This window comes from Fundulus heteroclitus, chromosome 22 (assembly GCF_011125445.2).
Source record: "Fundulus heteroclitus isolate FHET01 chromosome 22, MU-UCD_Fhet_4.1, whole genome shotgun sequence".
Classification (NCBI taxonomy): Eukaryota; Metazoa; Chordata; class Actinopteri; order Cyprinodontiformes; family Fundulidae; genus Fundulus; species Fundulus heteroclitus.
This window is the reverse complement of record NC_046382.1, coordinates 24,677,362-24,699,066: the sequence shown is the minus strand read 5'-3', so window position 1 is coordinate 24,699,066 and position 21,705 is coordinate 24,677,362. Positions and strand designations below refer to the sequence as shown.

The window sequence follows — 21,705 nt, the reverse complement described above, 5'->3', positions numbered from 1 at the left end:
AAAAAAGTCCAGTCAGTGTCTGAGGAAGACGTAAACAGGACAGACAGCAGGAGACCAGCGTTTAGGGTGGGGAGGAGACCTCTGTGATACTAATGCAGGCTAGGCTATGCTCCACTGTGGATTAACATGCATCAGCGTGGCACACCACAGTTGCCCCTAGATGGTCGTCAGATCAGGCCCAGAAAATTAGGGATTAGGGTCTAGCAAAACAGGATCAGCCATGAATAAAGCCATGAGTCACATCTTCCACATTAGGTGCATGAGAAAAAGAAAGGCAATCAGGGATGCTGAATTTAAAAAGGTTCGGAGGATCTCCGGCTGAATTAACTGTGACACTAAAGATTCGGCTCTATTTTTCAACTGATTGGGACTTATAGGCAGAGATAAGGCAGAACGTATGAAAGAAAAGAACAGACACTGACAACATTGTTTGACTTAAATAGGCTTTCAGTTAACCACACAGGCTATTGGTTATAAACGTTATGCAAACATTGTTGGGGATGTGAAGCCTGGTCAAGCCTTGGAAACCCACATTTGTTCGTAACTTTGCGTTTATTTTTGGTATTTCACACTGGATATCCTATTGTACGAATTTTTTCGATTTCTTTTCCTTTCGTTTTCGGTTTTACATAATAAGTTTGGGCCAGTTCCTATTAAAAATATATTTCCCATAGTAGCTAATTAAGCTTCTTCAACCTGTCCATTCTGGCAAGGGTACATTTTTAGGTAAAAAGACCTTGGTATCTGTAATTTAGTTCAAAGCTATATATTGTATTATATGTGCGGCACTAATGGCTTTTATTTGATAGTTCGGAAATGGGATTGAGACAGAGGGGGAAGACTTGCAGCAAATGTCCAGGGGCTGGGACTCGAACCCAGGACGGCTGTGTCGGGGATCGAGGCCTCTGTACATGCGTTGCGCTCACAATCCCTGCCCCACCACTGTGACTTGAAAGCAAAATTTTGTTTAAAAGTGAAAGTTGAGCAGATGTTTCAGCCTAGTTTAGGACACTGGAAAGATGTGTGGATTTAGTCAGAGTTTAACATTATAAGGAGCTTGAACTTCTGAGCTTTACCGATGAAATATCTTTTATTAAACTGAACAAAGTCATTGGGGGAAGACTGCGCTACAATTACACAAGATGTTTCTCTTTAGCTGATGCAGCTCAAGAAGCCATTTTAACACTGCGCAGAATTATTGCTTTTGATCTGAAAGCTGTAAGGTTCAATGTGGGAGGTAAACTGGAGCAGGTGAGTTTGGTTTTTCTGAGTTTTGCTATAATTTCTGTGGATTGACTGGGTCTTTCTGACACATGGTTATACCTTGAATCTTTTGTGGCCTCTAAATTGTCTTCTTTCAGAACTGTCCCATATTTCGCTCCATTGTACCAGTAACTCTGACCAGCTCGCCATTGCAGCTAAAGGATTTTCCAATTCAAGAAGGAGTTGGCTCACCAGACCGGTTGGTGCAAATAGAGACTTGTTTTTAATTAAGACAAAATTATTATAGACAAGTTATAATCTTCATACAGTTGAAAAGGTTAGGTACAAAAAGTGTTTTTTAATAGTGTCTTTTAATAGCCACTTTTTACATTTTCTTTTATTTCATAGTAAATAGGATCCAATGACTTTTACTCATATGCAGACATTGCTACATTAAAATCTGCTTTTATTTAATTTATTAAAATTAAAAATGTCTGCTCTTAGTGCTGATGATAGACTAAAAAGTTTTTTTTTCAATCAAGCCTAAAGAATTTGAAAACTGTATGACCATCTTTTGAAAAGGCAACTGTGCCAAATCCTTTATATTTTGGTTTTACGATTATTTACACTGCCCTATCCAACAGATAATCTCACCAATTTGTTTAATTAAACTATTGCATGCTCATATTTTGCGGAGCAAGTAAAAAAAACGTCTAATTCTTTATGGTAACTTTTGTTCTCTTTCATTATTTTGGCCTTTGAACTTGACAGTTTTGGCCCACGTGACGGAAAGCTTGGGCATCCCCGTCTCAGCCTTCACAGAACAGTTGTATACTATATATATACTAAGTGTAAATTGCACATTAGGAGAGAGTTTCCTAATTAGGCAATTGGTTTCATTGGATTGTATGTAGAGCATTCTGAATATAAATGCACACCTTGCTTTTCAGACTTTTCTTTACAACCACTTTGGGTCGGTAGCCTTCATAAATGTCTTTACAAAACACTTACATTTATGGTTTTAAGTGGCTATGTAATAAAATGGGAGACATTTTAAAGAGGTATGCACACTTTTGGGATGCACTGTAGTAATCCGCCTAAAAAGACACAGAAATATACATTGAAAACCAATTTAGTTATGCAACTGTCTTAATAGGATTAGCATTTTTTTTTTCTTCAATTACCTCTGGAATCCAACAAACTCGTGTGGGATGAAGTGGGTGAGCAGGGCCAAGTTGGGGTGAGGTTAGTGATAGGGACAGCTGACGGCAGAGGGGTGTGCGCTGCTCTGCCATAGTTCAGCTGGTCTGTTGCCAAGCATACGGGAACACACAGACTCAAAACAGCTCCTCTCTACGTCCGCGATCCATTTTACTTAAAGGGTTAACGCACCGAAGAGCACCTCTTTCACCCAGGCCATACGTTCAGCAATGATCAAGCTACACTGAGAACAACAAATGTAGCAGAAACGTCGGGGCGGGTTTGATTAATTTCACTGCAATGTAAGCCCGGCCTTAGAGCATAAAAATCAATAACAATCTTCCATTAGGAAAAATGCCCAGAGATGATTTAAAGATCACCAAGGTTGCTGTATTTCATTGGAAACAACCACGAGGTAGACTTCCAAACCTTCGGCTCACACAAAAAGAGAGAAAAATGGAGGCCCAACGTTTGTAATGCATGAACATGGATCCTCGGGGGGAGACCCATGCTGTGCACAACCAGTTCTTACCATTTAAGTTTAAATGTTCTTATTTCTTACAGGGAAACACAGAGAGCATGGTATGATTGAAATGATTGTCTTTGCTAAACATCATTAGGCCTGTTTTCCCTTTGTGAGAGGATGAATTTTAAAAAACGATGCAGTAGATGAGATGGTAAAATTTGTATGCAGAGACAAAGCTGCAGTGGGGGAAACAAATTTAAAGAAAATTGCCTCATTGTCTTGAAAATCCGCTCATTCTCCTTCATGCTGTGACAGCGCCACTTTTGAATAATTGCTCATTTTGAAACGAGTGTGCAGTCCGTGTGTTCCTCACAACAACAGTTGCTATTACGGGCTGGAAAGAAGATAAAAAAAGGGTTAGCTTTAATGTGATATACAGAGAACACATCCAAGTATTACCATGTCAGCCTGAATGGGTTTGAACAAGAACGTGAATCTGTTGGGGGAACAGCCAAAAGCACATCTCCATCACTTTTCCTCTCCTGTTTGGACAGAAACTGCCGTACAATTCTGGCAGCTGGTGGCTCTTAAGTGCACAAAGACACTCTGTGTGTGATGCACCCTCAAAGGGTTCGAAGAGAAAGCAGAGACGTGTTTGGACTGAAGTATCCTTTCGGACGTTTACAGCAGATGCAGGTTGTCTGTTCATATCTAGCCGACATCAAACCACTTCAGCTGCTTTTAGGAGCTGAACTGTCCACCTTCTCTTTGTGCATTTGGAGATTTTGAACAATTCGTCGCTGCACCAGAAAACTACAACCTGGTCGTCTTCTTCTTCATCTTAAAATCACAGACGCAGGGTGTTTTAAACACCTCCAGATCAAGACGCATTTGGGGATCAAACTCTATTTTAACCAAAGCATGAATTAAGCTGTTTAAAAAAAATACTAATCATCTTTGTTTGTTTCAGCTATAATTCATACTTACTAAATTTTGGTAACCTAAACTCATGCCCACATATTTTTTTCTGTTGTGGTGTCTAAAGTTTACATACACAAAGTAATGTGTGTTTACTCCTTATAACAGGTCATTCTACATTGAGCCCAACTAGGAGACAGGTGGAGTTTGTGCAAAAAACAGCTGCAGGCGGAAGGAGAGAGATCTCCCTTTGTCTTCTTTAAGGTAATATACATCCTAGGAATGAGGTTGTCCATGACCTCCACATGTCAGAGTTCTCTTCTGGAAAAATAAGAGGAATCGCTCAGAAGAGGCGGACTCATTTTATAGTGTGTGTTCTCCATAGCTACGTTTACATGGACAAAATAATCAGAATAAAGGGCCAATCGGAATAAAAACGCGTCATGTAAACAAGCCAATCGGAATATTATGATCGGATAAGGCTCAATTGAAATGAAACTGTAATCCGGATAAGAGGGGTGGTTTATGCCGATTGATAGTCGGATCAACATGTATACAAATGCTTGTCAGGCTGAAGTTGTCCAGAAGACAAACAAACTCGTATAATATTGATTTGTTTGCTATTTTGTGTTGTTTAGCAAAGACAGAAGTACTTCTTCTTCTGTGGTTTGTTTAGGGGAATTGATAACTATGTCAGAGTGGTTCTATTCTGAATAAAGCCAGGTGTATATACGCACATTATGATCGGATTAATTGATTGTGTGCTCATATAAACGTATAATCTGATTATTTAATCCGAATACATTTTAATCCGATCGTGAAATCTTGTGCATGTAAACATAGCGTGTAATGGTATGAGAAGGAACTTCAATCATTCGTAGAGAACTCTACACTGGGCAACACGTCTCTGGATCAACATGTAGATCTGTGATTTTGATATGTGCCTGACTGAATTACCATCCTCATATGCTAAACCAAGCCTGAGTCAACGGCGTGTCCTTTGGAGGTGTACCGTATTGCTGTGACCGAACCCGAAACACACTTCACTGTTAAAACCAAAGTCAGAATCAAGACCAGAAAAGCAGAAGCTGTGCGGTTCAGCAGCAGAGGAGGCATATCATAGATGGAAGCTGTTAGTCTGTGACACGGCTGTATCCAGCATCATTTGCTGCCTGTCTTCCCACGTTCTGATTAATGTGAATCAAGGCCACTAGGACCAGAAAGAGAAAAACAGCAAGATAATAATTTCTTTGCAACCAAAAACCACAAAGTTTACAGTCACCAAACCATTTTCCTTTACAAATACTACACTATGAAATCATGTTGAAAATGCAAACTTAGGACAACAAGTAAGGAAATCTGTGTTTCATGCTCTGCAACCCCTCCTTGGCAAGCGATTCTTAGCGTTAGAAAGCCTGTTCAAGCCCCCTTTAAATCACGCAACATCTGTAAGGTAAACACTACATTTGTGGGTCAAGCAGCAATGTTGGGAATGAGGTTTGTCTCAATGAACAGCCAGCCAATGCCAAACAGCCTTTTCTGCTATGGATTTACTTTTGGGATCATTTATTGGACTGGAGGACTGCAGTCTGAAGAAACGAGACCTATTGGTGGGTTATTTGTTTAACTGTACTGCTCCGTTGTGGTGAAGAGAGGGCTGAGCCAAAAGGCGAAGCTCTCGATTTACCGGTCGATCTATGTTCCTACCCTCATCTATGGTCACGAGCTTTGGGTCGTGACCGAAAGAACGAGATCCCGGATCCAAGCGGCTGAAATGAGTTTTCTCCGTAGTGTGTCTGGGCTCTCCCTTAGAGATAGGGTGAGGAGCTCAGTCATCCGGGGAGGACTCAGAGTAGAGCCACTGCTCCTCCACGTCGAGAGGAGCCAGTTGAGGTGGCTCGGGCATCTGGTCAGGATGCCTCCTGGACGCCTCCCTGGTGAGGTGTTCCGGGCACATCCCACCGGGAGGAGGCCCAGGGGAAGACCCAGGACACGCTGGAGGGACTATGTCTCCCGGCTGGCCTGGGAACGCCTTGGGATTCCTCCTGAGGAGCTGGCCCAAGTGGCTGGGGAGAGGGACGTCTGGGCCTCCCTACTGAAGCTGGATGGATGGATGGATGGATGGATGGATGGATGGATGGATGGATGGATGGATGGATGGATGGATGGATGGATGGATGGATGGATGGATGGATGGATGGATGGATGGATGGATGGATGGATGGATGGATGGATGGATGGATGGATGGATGGATGGATGGATGGATGGATGGATTTTTTTAACAAATAACAGCATACGACGATGAAAGCCTGTTTATCATCTTCATGCTGATCATCAGCTTGGTCATACAGTGTTGTGGGAGGACATCCTGCTCCCCAACCAGCATTTGTCACAAGTCTTGTGTGCAAGCGTGCTTGTGTTGGCCGCTCTGGCAGGAACTGCATGGCCAGTTGGATCCCTGATGGGTTTAATGGGTTTGTAATCATTGCTACAGGCAGGAGATTCAATCCTCTCTACCCCAAAACTCTAGAGCAAGGTGGTGGATAGAGCTTGCTCCCTAACAATGTTTTGGGATCTCCACTGTTTGCAGAACCCCATCTTGATGTTTTTTTTTTTACTTCCCCCTACACCCCACAAATAACATGGCATCACCTAAGAACTCTTGGAGGTGTCTGGATTCAGAGAGGATCTCTAAAGCTTCAGACATCCCTACAGAAGAGGAGTAAAACACATTAACATACAGCCGGGGAGGAAAAAGATAAATCAACTTCTTCATGATGACGTACAGCAGAAGAACCAGATGGACTTTATTAACAGGGTGTTTGCAGCATGACTTCCTCCGGTCTGTGTTCAGAGCGAGGCCGGTCTCAGGCTGCAGCGTGGACACTGACATATTGTAGCTTAGCCAGGAAACCTGAGGATGAACGCTGGCTGGGGAATAGCCGTGAATCGGATTACACACGTGGCTGGTGTGTGGTTTTAAAACAGCATCTAGGTGTTGAGAAACAACTCACTGATAACCTGACTTGACTTTTCTTGCTGGGTTTTTTTTTTCTTTTTTTATTTAATCGTTTTGGTCCACCTACTGCTCTAAAGCGGTGCGTTTTTTGTTTTTCTTTCCCCCATCTAGTCAGAATGTGTTTCATTATCCCTTTCTCCTATAAGTTGAGTTCCTTTATTAGTGTTACAGTGATGAGAAGATGGTTGCAATGTCATGTTTTATGCTCAGTGGTTAACCGGTCATGGTTTAAATATTTAAAAAAAAAAAAAAAACTTTTGCGACATCCTTTCCTTCCTTCTTCATGATCTTTCCACCACATGCCTGTAGTCCCAGCCGAGACGAAGGCCGTTATTAGGAACTGAGAAGCAGCTTTGTGTCATTGACCGGGTCCAGGTTGTGGAACACTGCTCTGAAAAACCTTTCCTCGTCCTCTAACCCGCCGTTTCCACATCACATCTCATCCCCTCCTCAGAGCTTCCACCTCCATTTCCTCACTTCTGATTCCAGGTCCCCAATAACAGCACAGAAAGAGCGGCTGCGGCCCCAGGCCAACTATGCATCCTGTGTGAGACACTTGCCAACTTCACTGGCTGTACCAGTCAGCTGAACAGGGATCCAGTTTCGCCCGTCTTAATACTCTTAACAAGCCTTTTCCCTCTGCAGCCAAGTGTCAAGCCTTCCAAAGTCACCTAACAGGATGACTCTGCCTTCCACACATGCGCACGCACCAAACCAGGCCACACCAACAGGAACAGGCGGTTGTTTTTACAGTTTCTCCTCATTTACAAGAGATAGGAGACAACCGGATCCTCACCAGCAGCCACAAGATGGATCCCTAATTATATCTGCATGGCTCGTTTTCATCACGTTACGAGCAAGATAGTGAAGCGCATGAAGGGTGACATATGGTTTAATGCCGTTTCTGATGCTGGAGTCTACAAGCGTAGCGACGTGACAGGAAGTGGAGAGCCAAGCAGCGATATAAATAACACACTGTGCTGAGTTATTCTATAGTGTAAAAGAAAGCTGTATGAATGAGATGCAAATATTTGCTAATGTTTTTGTTCAACACTGCCGATAGCCGGAGTGGATTCGTCATGACTTGTGCAATTATTCATCCATCTGCTGTCTATACCCGTGTATCTTAGCATGGTCCCCGGGGGGGTCAGCTCCAGCGGTCTTTAGTTGCAACACGGAGACAACCGAGGACAGAAGACCTTTCATGCACACTCTCATACCTAAGGACAATTTAGAGTAACCAAACCAGCGTACCGGGAGAGAATGGACGCACAAGGAGAACATGCAAGCTCCATGCAGAAATATTTGTTCATGTACCTTGAGACCCATTTGAACTTCAGCTGCATCGCATCCCTAACCCCATAGGGGTTGATAAGACGTGTGCCCACCTTTTGCAGCTTTAACAGCTTCAGCTTTTGCACTGAAATGACCTATTCATGATAATATATATCAATATAACATTCTCTCCCTTAACAGTTGTTAAGTTACTGAGCCTTATAGTTTGTATAGTTTTTTTTATCCTTTTGGGGCAGTGAGATGTGTATTTTGGGCACTTGAGGGGAATTATGTTTGTTATGGAGGAGTCAGCACCCCCTAGAGTTGCAGAATGTCCTGGAAAATGGTGTAGCACCAGGCTTTATTGACAACACCTTTACTTCTTTTTCAGCTATTTATCAAATTCCCTCAACACATGCAACAGTCTATTAAAGGCCTTTCTGTCAAACTTAGAACAGCAGTCTTCAAAAACAAAATCAAACAGTAACAGTGTCCACATGGATAATAATTAAGTTAATAATGGTATAGGCGACCATCATAATTTTAAAACAATAATAGTAAGCTACTCGACTGAATACCAATATGTATCAGTGATATTTTAATTCAGGCTGATAAAAAAATACCAAACCACACAGATCAGAAAACTAAATCACTGACATAACTCATTGGTTTGTGATCAGTGTGAGTTGAGACTTAATTCAGCCAGGATGTCTGGAAAATCCTGGATTAATCCTCCATCTTGGTTTTGTGAAATGGGCCTCAGGACTCAGCACAGGCAAGTAAAGTTCCTCCATGCCACACTTTTGATTATTATGGCTTATAGATAATGAAAACCAAAAATTCAATGTCTGAGAAAATTTTAATATTGGCCAAAAGTTCACTATTGGAGATTTATGGTGTCACACCTTAATCAGATATTTAACTCTGAACACCTGATCTTCTCAGGGAGTGGACTGACGCTAGAGTCAGCCGCTACGCACAGGAGAATCCCACACGGGTGAGATCCAACCAAGTACTGAGTGCATAGAAATTAACATACTTTTCTGAAGCCTGTGGTTACTGTTAAAAATATCAATTTTTATTGATCCTATGTAATACCTACATTTTACTGAGACAATGAATTTTAGGTCCTCCTGACAAACAAGCAACAATCACCAAAATTAGAAGATAAAAAAAGAGTTAAAATAAAAAAAAGAAAACATCTCCAACCTGCAACAGACTCCAATCCCATTTATGGAAGTGATGAATAAGACCAGGGGCGTGCAACCGGCTGCCCCAACGTATATCCAGCCATTGAATTAGAGCAACAGCTATGTTCAGATAAAGACTGTGTTATGTGGACGTATATACTTCATTCAGTCAGATTGAAGATTTATATTAAAACCAGAAGGTATTTTGAATTCTGCAGAAGCAGCAGTAGTATAAAAGTATATGTGGGTGTTGAAGAGAACACAAAACAACCAGCACACAGAACCAAAACCAAAAAGCCCGGAATTGCATCAGAAACTCTTCAGCAAGGCTTAAGAACAAAAGAGGATTTTTTTTCTCTAATTATTCTTTGACAAAGACACTCTTCATGCTCCAAACTCATTATTTCAAAGAAAGAGACAGGAAAAGGTCAAGGCCATCGGAAGGACAAAGCAGACAGGAGGGCCACAGTCTGGGGGGCAACAACGACCAGAAATTGCATTTCCTTTTCACCGTTTTCCACTTAACTCATTTTTTTTTTCTGGTTCAAGAAAATAACTAAACAAACAAAAACAAAAAAAAACATACACACTGTACACCATCACCATTCAGCAGCTCCTCTCTCCATCCAGGGGGACCACTCTCACTACACGCAAGTGTGTGAGTCACGCATGAACTAAATGTGAATCAGCTATGATTCATCCACCCCAAGCAGGCGGTATAACAGGCATTCAGCCTTATTATCCCATTTCTATATTAGTCCTGCTCGCAGTTTACCTTTAGCGCTATGCTGAGCCATTTAAAGGTGCACAGAGAACACATTCCAGCCATGTGAAAAACAGAGGCCACTCCAGAAACATTCCCAAAAGGTGGCCAGATAGCTGAACCCTTATAATCTTGAAGGGACGAGGAAATACCCCTCATATGCTCCCCAAAGTACGTTGTTTGGCAGGAGCAGTGTGGTTATTGGCAAAACAATTAATATAATTATTAATAATTAATATGATTATCACTTTCTCTGGGCTGCAGCAGGAAACCAACAATCAAAACCTAATAATGTCAGCATCAGTCTCCAATGTCTGTTGGCCCATGTGTGTCGGTCTATATACCAATAAGACCCACAGTGGAGCGTGATCGAGGTTCGCATTCAGCAACTACCGCAGACCTCATAAACGAGTGATGGCGAACAATTTATTTAAAATAAATACCGTAGAAATTACGACAGCAAAGCAACCAAAACCATCGGACGTTTTCTGTACTGCTGCCATGAACGGTGGGGGCTGCATTCAAAAAGCGGCTTGCTGTATAGGAGAAAAAAAGTTGGGAATAGATGAAGTCTGGTTCAACGAGCGGACCTAACCAATGACACTGGCTATCAGTCGACATCAGTATTTTTAGTCACAACATATCGTTTAGAAATTCGTTCTTTGGAGCTGCTGTTTTAAAAAGCGTCTGCTCCGGCAACAAAATACACGGCTTAGGAAGGTTAATAGACGTTTACAAAGACCGCCTCGTTGTTTTTGTTTTTATTTTTGTCATGATTGAGTTGCCGATACTTTCCTATTTATATAGGGATCTAATGGATTTCCATTTTGTACATTGCTTGTAATAAATATCCTAAGTTGGGGTTAAAAAATTTTTTGCTGCATGCAATAAATGTCAGATTTGGTGGAAAAAATTACCCAAAATAAAACAGCTTTAATTTTCTGGAGAAAAACAATCAGTTGAAATATTAATTAGTTGGAAAAATTAACAGATTTCTCAAGAAATGAATTTCAGGGCTACTGGATTTACTAAAAAAACAACACAAAATAAACAAATCTAAAGTCTAGATAAGAATAAGTTTGTAAAAAGACATTATTTTCATCATTCATAATGGTATGTTAGAGTTAGCACTCATCCCTACTATACATGAGCAGTGATGTCAATACGTTGTAAGTAGAGAGCTGTGTAAAATTTCTAGGTCCTTATAGATTTCTTCTGCTTTTCTCTTTTGTCACACCTACACAATTTCCAGCAATTAATTAAAAAAATAATAATAATCAGAGAAATGCAGTTTATTTTTATGAAATTAACCACATTTTTAGTTCAATGTTACAACCACAGTTAGACCTGATTACTCCCTAGCATGTAGAATCAAAAAAGAAAGAAATATTTTTTTAACTCCCTTGAACCGAACCTGTCTGTCAACATGAAGTAGGCTGACGGATCTCCAAAGACAACACAGCATCCCCTGATCTAAAGAAACTCAAGAACAGGTGAAGCACAAAGCCACTGACATCAGTGTGTCTGGAAAGGGGAGCCGTTTCTAAGGCAAGACCAAAGGGGAGCTTTTTTTTGGAAGGTGCGCGTCCCATTAGAGCGCATTTTAACACAGTCGGTCCGAAACAGAAAATCATACCCACAGTGAAATATGGTGGCGGTAGTGTGATAATGTGGGTCTGTTTTGCTGCCTAAAGAACATTTTGCTCTGATTGATGGAACCGTCAATTGGCTCTTCGCTAGTAGATCCGGAAGGAGAACATCTGGGCATCGCTTTCTAGCACACGGTGTTGTGCAACAGGACAATGATCTGAAGCGGACCAGCGGGTCCTCCTCTGAATGGTTCAAACAGGAAGGTTGTTTTGGACAAAGTTCAGAGCATTGATTAAAAGGGACAACATGTTGTGGTTCTGTGCAGTATGTTTCATTTAAGTAAAAGGAAAATGAAAAGAAATGTGTACTTTTTCATTGCCAGCTACCCAGAAATATAGATCATCCTCCTTAGGGACTCATATAACCTTGAGCCGCCTCTGCTGCTGAAGCAAACTAAAATGAAGGAATTCCTCTGCTCTCCTTTCACCCATCGCCCTCATGCAGTATCACCCCCTTCATGCCAGAGTGGGAGTAAACAGCCCAGGGAAAACAAAAACAACCCCGGTGTGTTCACAACCGCAATAGGCGCCTCATGCGTCTTTATGCAACAACAAATAACACCAAAACCATTGATTTGTCACATAAAAAAAAAATATTCTGACTCCCACAGCATGTTGCATCAGTGCTTCTGCGTGACCGTGGATGCTCACAGAGTTTCCAGCCATTACCTTGGTTTTAACGTTGCAGTGGCAGCAGACCGTCCACAGGTACTTGAGGGTCCTCCACAGCAGGATGATGAAGAGACCCCCGAAAAACGTCACCATGGAGGAGGCGAGGAATGCCCACCACATGCGCTGTCCATAGTCGTCGCATGGCACGTCGGACGTGTAGGGGATGACAACGTCTGCCATCTTGGATATTAAGATCGAAGAGTCGGGATTGTTTTTATTATCGACGATGCTTGTCCTCATAGAGCTGTCGCTTCCATGGGGATCCGTGCCATGTGCCTCGGCTAGCATTGAGGAGCCTTGGAGAGCCTGTGCCAGCGTCCCCAGCCCCACTCACCAGCCATATTGCTTAAAAAAAATAATAAAATCAAAAAATGCCCCCCTTTATTTGCTTTAAATGGTGATAATCTCACCAGATTCTGATTATTATTGGGGTTTTTTTAAAAGCTATGAATTGTTTATTATTAATGAAAGCGTGAGCCGCGGCGCACGCAAAGCAGACCAAAATAGCGCCTCGGTGGCCCCTTGGAGAGAGGCATTTAAATCCGCAGTAATAACGACGAATCTTAGGCGCTTCTCATTCTGAGGGGCTTTTCTGCCTCTTTCACGCCATATGCCGTGACAGGGACGGCGTCGTTTGCAGCCGCCGAGGCTGCCGCTGTCCTTATCTGATAAGGCAGACTCACAAACAGCAGAGGCTTTTAAAAACAAAAAATAAAAAAAAGTAATATGAAAAATGTTCCCGGTTGTTCTCTTCCTCTAGCCGTCTTCCATTCAGGGATCCTGTCGAATCGATTTTATGACTCTTGTTCAGTCGACTGTAGGCTAAACGCTTTGCGTCCAATTCAGTCCTAAAAGGACGAGAGGGAGAAGCAGGAAAATAAAAAACGCAGATCAGAAGACTACATATTCAAACAGGCGGTTCGGGTTGTCGGCTCTGCGTTAAGGAGAGGACTGGCGCGCCGCTCGGGTGGATGTCGCTGCCTCCATGAGGTCCCCCTGCAGCCCTGGCACGGAGCGGCCAGCTGAGCGCCTGTCAGATCCGCTCCAGAGGAGAGGAGACGGGAGGGGGGGGGGGGGGGGTTACAGGTAGGAGGGCGGAGCCAAGCGCTGATAATAAAAATGGACAGAGGGACGGCGAGACCGCGACGATGTTTTTTATTTCATTGTATTAATTAGTATTATCTAAGGGGCCGAGCTGGTCCCCTCCGCCGCTTTGGCCGCGAAGCTGCGCCTCTGCGTCTTTATTGTCCGCCTGTGACGCACGTCGCAAGGATGTGGCTGTATCGACTAGTCATAAATTTAAGCGTTATATTTAGCTTTATAAACATGAAATGATTATGGGGAGGGATGGGGGGGGGGTGGTATTACTGCGCTGGATTCTCATCAAGGATAGTGCTCCTGTATTTCAATTTACTGGGACGGTGGCTTTTCACCCGTGGAGGATGTCCCCGGTTTTAAAAATTAGCGGCGGGAGAGACCGTGAGGGAGCGTCCTTCGTGATCAATTACTGTGATATGCTCACAGTTTCAGCCTTCGGGAGGTCAAAAACAGGTGTAGATTGGTGATGACGGTGAGGCGTGGCTGGCTGTAGTTTATGGCTGTTCGCTGGAGAACCTCAAGTGGCCAGTCCCAGCAAAGGATATGGGTAAACAGCTGGCTCGGGGCCCTGAATAACCACTGACCCCATCAAGACAGGTGCTCATGCACCTGTGGCAGCAGCAGGGCTCCAGGATTCTCCAAGGCGACCAAAAGAATTGACCTGAGCCGTGCTTTAATTATACAGGTCCATCTTAATGGTTTAGAATCTCGTTGAAAAGTTTAACTTGCATTTTTTTTTTCATCTAAAAACAGAGGGTTACACACAGAGGGTTATCATTGACGGGTTCATTTCTGATGTTTGCTGCTTACAGCTCGCAAAATTCTGTTTCTCAAAAATTGTGACTATTGCATAACAACAATGTGCTCGCATTATGGCCTACACAATCATGGGGAAGACTGCCTACAGTTCCCAAGCACAAATCCAGCCAGCATGTTAGTAGAGGCCTCAGGTTGGATGGGAATCAATTGGGCCTGGTTTGATTTTTGGATAAAAATCCAAAACTTGACCATACGGGTAAAGTTGGGCACTCTTGAGTTGTCGCCTATCAAAGCTCCACGGGTAATTAACATGGGACCATTACGCTTGCTACAAATGGCCAGAGGCCCATTTTTCAGCTGGTTTCCTACCCATGCGGACCCAAACGTAAACGTTAGCCGAATCACCAACTCTCTCCACACAGAGCTTTAGAGGAGATTTGGAGTGCTGTATCCAGGCATATTAATGGAAAGCACAGTGGAAAGGAAGAAGGAAGGAAGGAGGGGCAAAAGGAACAACTGCAGTCGTCACAGGATTGTGAAGCAAAGCCCATTTAAGTCTTTGGGAGATGTTCACAAGGCATGCACTGCATGTATTAAATGCATATACCATAGAGTACAGTAATCTTTTTTTAAATTGTTCATATTCTAATATAATGAGAAACTCAATGTTAAATTATCAGTAACAGTAACCCTAAATCATGAAAACTAACAACAATAAAGCCTAATAGAAATGCTCGATTATGTAATGAATGCTTGTTTCACTTTTTAAAATGATTTACTCAAGTAAATTAAATCTGATCATATTCTGAGTAATTTGGATGTATATTTTAAAAAGGTCCCCAGGGTGGGTAGCTGAATTCTCATACAGAACAGTTGAAGATAGATAGATAGATAGATAGATAGATAGATAGATAGATAGATAGATAGATAGATAGATAGATAGATAGATAGATAGATAGATAGATAGATAGATAGATAGATAGATAGATAGATAGATAGATAGATAGATAGATAGATAGATAGATAGATAGATAGATACTCATAATTTGTTGCCAAGCAAATTCTGCATAGCATCCCATAAAACTTAGGGCCAGCTCTGCGTGAGGAAGTGTGAAGTTGTAACACTCAGTCTCAGGCATTGAGGTCCTGAAAAGTAAACGTGTCAAAGTGTGACATGCGTCCTATGATGGCAATTTATTATCCAGGAAATATTAGTGCTTCAACAAATACAGCCGCTGGTAACGGCTGGCTGTCACTTAACTTGGAGCAGGGCTGAGCTGTAAAAACGTGGAAGACAAGCCAATCTTTGAATTATAGCTCTTCAGAGTTATGACTCCATGCGCAAGCAGTCCGAGTCCACATAAAAACAGGCGGCAGATCAGTCCCGACGTGGCTATCCGCTATTTGGATCCGAGCCGAATATTAGATTGGGAGCCAAAAGGCTACGAGTTGGTTGATTTACACTGCCTTGCAAAAGTATTAATAACTTTTGATTTAGCCGATAGGCCGACACAAGGGAGTGCAACATTGGGACTTAAAATGAAAACGGAACTCTGTTTTATAAATTTTATTAAAACAAATAATCTGACATGCATTTCTATTCAAGTGATGGCAGACACTTAAGAAGGTTTAAGTCTGGACTTCTCTCTGGTAGCTCCAGCTGTTTGTCCGTTGTTCTGCTGGAAGGCGAACCTCCCTGCCAGTCTCATGTCCTTCCTTTGTTGCCTTTTGCAGACTTTCCTCCATCATCGCCCCGGGTTTAGCTCCAGCCATGCATCGACTCAGATCAATTTCCTTGGCTCGGCTGGTTTTATGAAATGTTTATTTCAGGATCGGGAGAGATCGGCAAACACAAATAAGGACTCAAACACTGTTTCTGTTAGAATATAAGGCACACATTTATTATTATTCCCCACAGAATACAGCACATCAAAACAATTAGTTCTTCACACACGCAAAGTAGCAAGCATTAAAGCAACAAGCTTTCAAACAAACGTGACGCTCAACAGATTCTCAGAATCAGCTCTTACCATTGACACGAACTGGGAGCCCTCAGTCCTAGGTTAAGATCAGCGTTCACGATGCCGGTATTCCACAAACGAACTCACGGCAGACTCACCGGGCTGAGGGCAGTCTCCTCTTTATATACTTGTAAACAAAGAGTCAGATGTGGAGCGAGAGTGGCCATCTCTCACTCCACAGCTGCCTTGCCTCCCTAAGCATGTTTCCCAAAACATCAACCGTTCCCAGCACCTCAGCAGTGTGCGAAGCAAAATAATATTGCATACAACAAATCAAACAAAATAAGAATACAGAATCAGTCTTTCCCACAACACATTGTCATAGGTTCCCACCACAAGTTAAAACAAGTTATAGCACAATAACACATGTGGTTCTTAGTTTTATGTGAGCAACATAACAGGCACGAGCATGTATGTTGCTCTTAGTTTAAAACTAACCAGTTTTTCCCAAAATACATAGTCAAAGAACAAAAATAACTCTTTAATATATCACGGCTGAAGAAAGGCTTCCCCACAGCATCATGTTGCCACTACCATGTGCCACCATTGAGACGCTGTATTTATCTGTGTTGATCTGCAGGGTCAACTCTCCTTTTCAGATTCTGTTATTGAAGACTAATTGTTTTCCTTCCACTTCACAATTAAATACTACTTGGTGTTGTGGGTCTATTACATAAAATCCCAATGAAATAAACTAAAGTCTGTTGTTGTAAAGTGACAAACTATAAATACGTAGAAAGTATATGAAACATTTTGCATGGCGCTGGATGCTCGCAAAATAAGTGAGAAAAGCGTTGGACACTCCCTTCAACAGAAGATCACGAGCCGTGCGCTAAAAATGTTAAAACGACAGGAGAGAATTTCAAATAATGGACAATCAAGCCCGAGCTTACAGGTGAGAAGAGGGCCATGTGGTAACAAGAGTTGTTTGTAACAACGCCAAGAATCACGGGGAAAGACCCGCATCTGAATTCATGCTGTCAGAGTGAGATTTGGGAAAAGAGAGGAACAGCACGATCCGACACGGCGAGGAAAGGCCACACGTCCCAGTGTGGACTACAATGATCCTCCTCCTGTCCGACTTGAGACTTCTCAAGTTCAGTTGTGCTGTCAGCAGCTGCTATGAAACAGACACCCCAGCTAAAGGGTTTGAGGCCCGACTTCTTTCTAAAACAGGCAGGAGGGGACTCAGAGGACGTGAGGAATTGGGACACGGCACCACAGGGCTGCCCATTACAGTACGACACATTTACGGTGCCATTAGTGACAAAAACCTTACGCAACCTTCTCCTGGGAATATTAAAACGACAGAAAAAATGTCCTTCAAGCCGTACGGAAAACCTAGGTGGATATTTCAGAGATAAGTGGTTATTTCACGGGTTACACGGTGCTTATTTGGAGATGCTGGGAGGTTTGTGGCCATAATGAACCCGACAGGCAGCTGGAGGGCCGTCATTCACTGTGACAGTGTTGGCTGGGGGATCATGTGACTCACGCAGCGCTCAGAGGATTTAACCTCAAGCTGGAGGCACTCAATCAACTTGCAAGATCTGGCACAGCTCCAGGCTGCCCAAGTGGATGGAAAACAATCTTAGAAATATAATTCTTTATTGATTTTAAAACCCAGGGATTTTTTTTTTTTTTTTACCTGCCCCTAAAAAGGTCTGAACAGTTGAATGTCAAACATCATACAAATGACAGGTGAGAAAGAGAGAGGGGGGAAAAAGAAAGCCATCACGCGTTTGTTAAAGAAAAATCTAAACAGATTAGGAAACCCTGCATCTGCATGGGTGGAAAGATAACGTGCAAATCTGCAATTAAGCTCCACAGAGAGTGCAAACATATTGAGTTGATTTCATGTGTATTCTTAATGAATTACAATAAACAGCTGATTATGCGCGATTAAGGATTTTTGAACATCTCAGTAAATGCAGAACTTTGCCATAATTTTCAACGTCTTCATATTTTCCAAACAATCTTCAAAAGGGGACACATCAGGCTTTTCCGTTCTTTCTTTTTCACATTGAAATCATTCAGCTGTGGTCTATATAAAGCGGAACTGCAATGCTTTGGTCTGAATTCCTTGTTAATTTACCCTCATGTTCCCCCCTGTTCTGAGGTGCATCTGAGAGCAACTCGTTTTGGTGCCGTCTCTTTAAATCTAAAGAAAGAGCTTCACAGCCAGCATTCCCCTCCACCCCGTTTGGTCATTTTTATAGTGTGCTTGGGGTGGTACAATGAAAAACCAATGACTATCCTCTCGTAACTTTGGCATCCTTGTGCTTGGACTACAAAATCACTCAGAGAAATAAACATGGCGGATTAGTGAGACTGGTAAGCTTGAGGTCCATGGCCTTGTTTAGCAGCTCCGCAGCAAATACTGTGATGTAATTGTTAAAAAAAAAAAAAAAAACACATAATAGAAAACAGACAAAATTGAACGGCTTGAAAAATGTCCCAAAAAGAATATAAAGGTATCTCTTGACAGACTACACTCAAATATCCTGCATTTCTAGAGACTCCAAGACCACCACATCATCCAGCAGAGTTGTTATCTGCTGGATGATGAGCCTCCGCCCCGGTCTGAAAGTCTTTCCAGTCTCCAACAGGTTTTCTTCCAGTACTGTCCCGCATTTACCGCCATCCATCTGCCAATCAACTCAGCTTTGCTATCCCTGCTGCAGACAGGCATCCCCATCATCATAATGCCGACGCCACCATGAGACGCTGAGGGTGTTCAGGGTGAACTGCGGTTGTTGATTTCCCTCCACACACAGCAATAGCATTTCAGTCTCAGAACCTGAATCTTCACCACATTTGCCGTGCTCCAGTTTTGGCATGTGGTAAAATTCACTCCTTATGGATTTCTTCTTGCAACTCCTCCATTAAAAAAATATTTTTCATATTTTTTTCAGGTTCCTGGGAGCTGTGAGCTCCCATGAGTCTTTTGGCTGTTTCTTTGATTAATGCTCTTCCTATCACCTTTCAGTTTACACGCCAACCGTGTCCTGGCAGTGCTGTAAGACGTTCAGAGCTTGGGATATTGTTTTCATAGCCCAACCCGGCTTTGAAATTCTCCACAATATTCCCCCTTACCCATCTCCTGTGTTCCTTGGTCTTCGTGACGCTGTTTGTTCTCCAACAAACCTCTGCGGCCCTCACAGGACAGCTGTGTTTGTACTGAGACTGCAGTCATTTCCAGAGGTGGAAACCATGCAGCATACTCCATAGGTGACGGCTGATGGCATTTTATTTTATTTAGGGGAAACAGAGTGAAGGGAGGAGAGTAGAAATGTATTTTGTTTGTGTTGATCAATCATCTATACCAGATTTATTCAACCCTGGTCATCAGGACCTATCGTTCTGCATGTTTTAGGCGTGTCTTACATGACAAGGTGATTAACAGGCCTCAGAGCAGAGACACTTAAAACAAGCAGGACAGTGGGCCCTGAGGACCTCTAAACTAAAATAAACACTGAGGGAGCATTAATGGCGCGTCAAAACATTTGCAAGGCACTGTAAATGCAAGAGTTGAGGTTAAAATAAATCTCTATTTTTGACATCTTTAAAAGGAATTAAAGATGTACTAGTTTCTTATTTCTGTCATCATCTAATTTTAGCATCTTACTTTCATTGTCAGCCTGACAGGTATTAACCAGTAATGGTTTTACTGTATGAAGCAAATCAGTTTGCTTGTAATGTTTTACTGATCAAAAATACTAAAAATGTAACGATAGGCCTCCCGGCAGCCTGAACATGTGTGTTCACAGGGACTTTTAACTTGTAGTGGTGGAGCAGCCATCTCATATCATCTCATATACGAAGGTTAGTTTGTCACAGCTGGCTACAGTCCAACCCCCCCCCCCCCCCCCCCCCCCCCCCCGACCCTGCCAGTATAAACGGGTGCAGATAACGGATGGGTTGCTGGATCCTTTGCTGCATGTCATGTTACTGTGAATAAAGACCACCAGTACAAGCAAATGGATTTAAAAAAACTGCAAAGATGCTTAGAGGACATAATTCAGGCTGATCATCGGCTGGTTTACTTTGAGCCAAATAGGGGTACGAAGTTGAAGGCTAAACCAGTATTCAAAGAAATGGGAGAGAAAAAAAAGTTAGCAAAATAAGGAATCATTATTTGATTCTGAATTAGTTGTTGCAGATTGTTTCTGCCTCCCAGTCCTCCTACCCTAAATTACCAGTTTGTTATCAGACCTGATTGAACAGATTTCTCCAATGTCCATTGAGCATTTCCTATTTTCAGCACCGCTAAGGGTCACCCTCCTGTTTAGCTGAATAAAGACCATTTATTTGCATTTAGTGGAGCTTCCCTTAGAGCCAGAGCGCAGCTGCAGCTCCACACCTGTGCTCTGTGGAAATTATGCAGAGAAGCTGTTGGAAAACAGGGAAGAGAGGAAACAGGCTGCAGGTGGCATTTGGGGGGCTTAAAGAGCTGTTTGTCAAATTAACAGGCATCAATTATTTTATGCAAACACCACATTCTGACAATTTTAACCCCATCGCATTAATTTGTCTTTTAGTCTTCCTGCGGCGTCGCTGTTTTACACCTTTTTTCTTTTTTTTTTTTAAGTTTTGTCTCACTATATTGACACAATCAGTCTCTACACGTCCATGTCCTCTGCACTGGACGTCATTCCCTCTCACTTTGTTTATATGAAACTGTCTGGCAGGTGCATTAATTACTTTTACAGTGAACTCACAAATGAATGGGACTCATGATTGAAGGGTTTATGCTCATTAAAATGACCGTTCTCCATAAAAACTGACCTGCACCTTTCCCCGACCCATTTATTAACGCTTATTCTTTTCCGAAATGCAGTAAAAAAACAAAATTTTACTGCGTTTGTCCACAAAACTCTTGTGGACAATTGTCACACTTCAGGTTGAGTCCGGCAATTAAATCATAAACTAAAATGACACCCTGTTGAATTAAACTTTTAAGAATTACCGATGGAATCACCGACTGAACTGTTTTAGCCGTGATTTACATTTAAATCCCAAAAACGGTCTTGCTCAGTTTGTTGCACTGCCTCCAATAATCGTACCTTTGGAGCCATTTTGTTTGTCTTGAATAATTTTAAGTCAGAGTGCCAAAATCCAGTTCTGGATATCTACTATCTTGCAACGGTTCCTGCATCCCTCCTCCAACACACCTGAATAAAATGGCTGCATTCGCTCCTCAGAGGCCTGGCAACAAGCCCCTTCATCAATTCAGCCGTGTTGGACGAGGAATGCGTCCAAGCTGCAGGACAGCAGCTGTCCAGGACTGGACTCTGGCCCCCCTGGTTTATGTTGTACGTTGACAAATGCAGTGTCAACGTACAGAGGGGGTGAATACTTTTGCAAGTGAATGTCATATTGTGAACTAATATGCTAATAATTATTCATGCAGCTCTACTATAGATTTATTGTGGATGAAATCATTTCTTTTTAATGCAAGAAAATGTATA

At 42.4% G+C, this 21,705-nt stretch overlaps 1 protein-coding gene across 5 annotated transcripts in view; it reads right to left on the bottom strand.

The window, feature by feature from the left end:
- Positions 1-21,705, bottom strand: part of dlg5a (discs, large homolog 5a (Drosophila)) — a 101,644-nt gene that overhangs the window by 22,743 nt on the left and 57,196 nt on the right. The gene's annotated exons all lie outside the window — the stretch shown is intronic.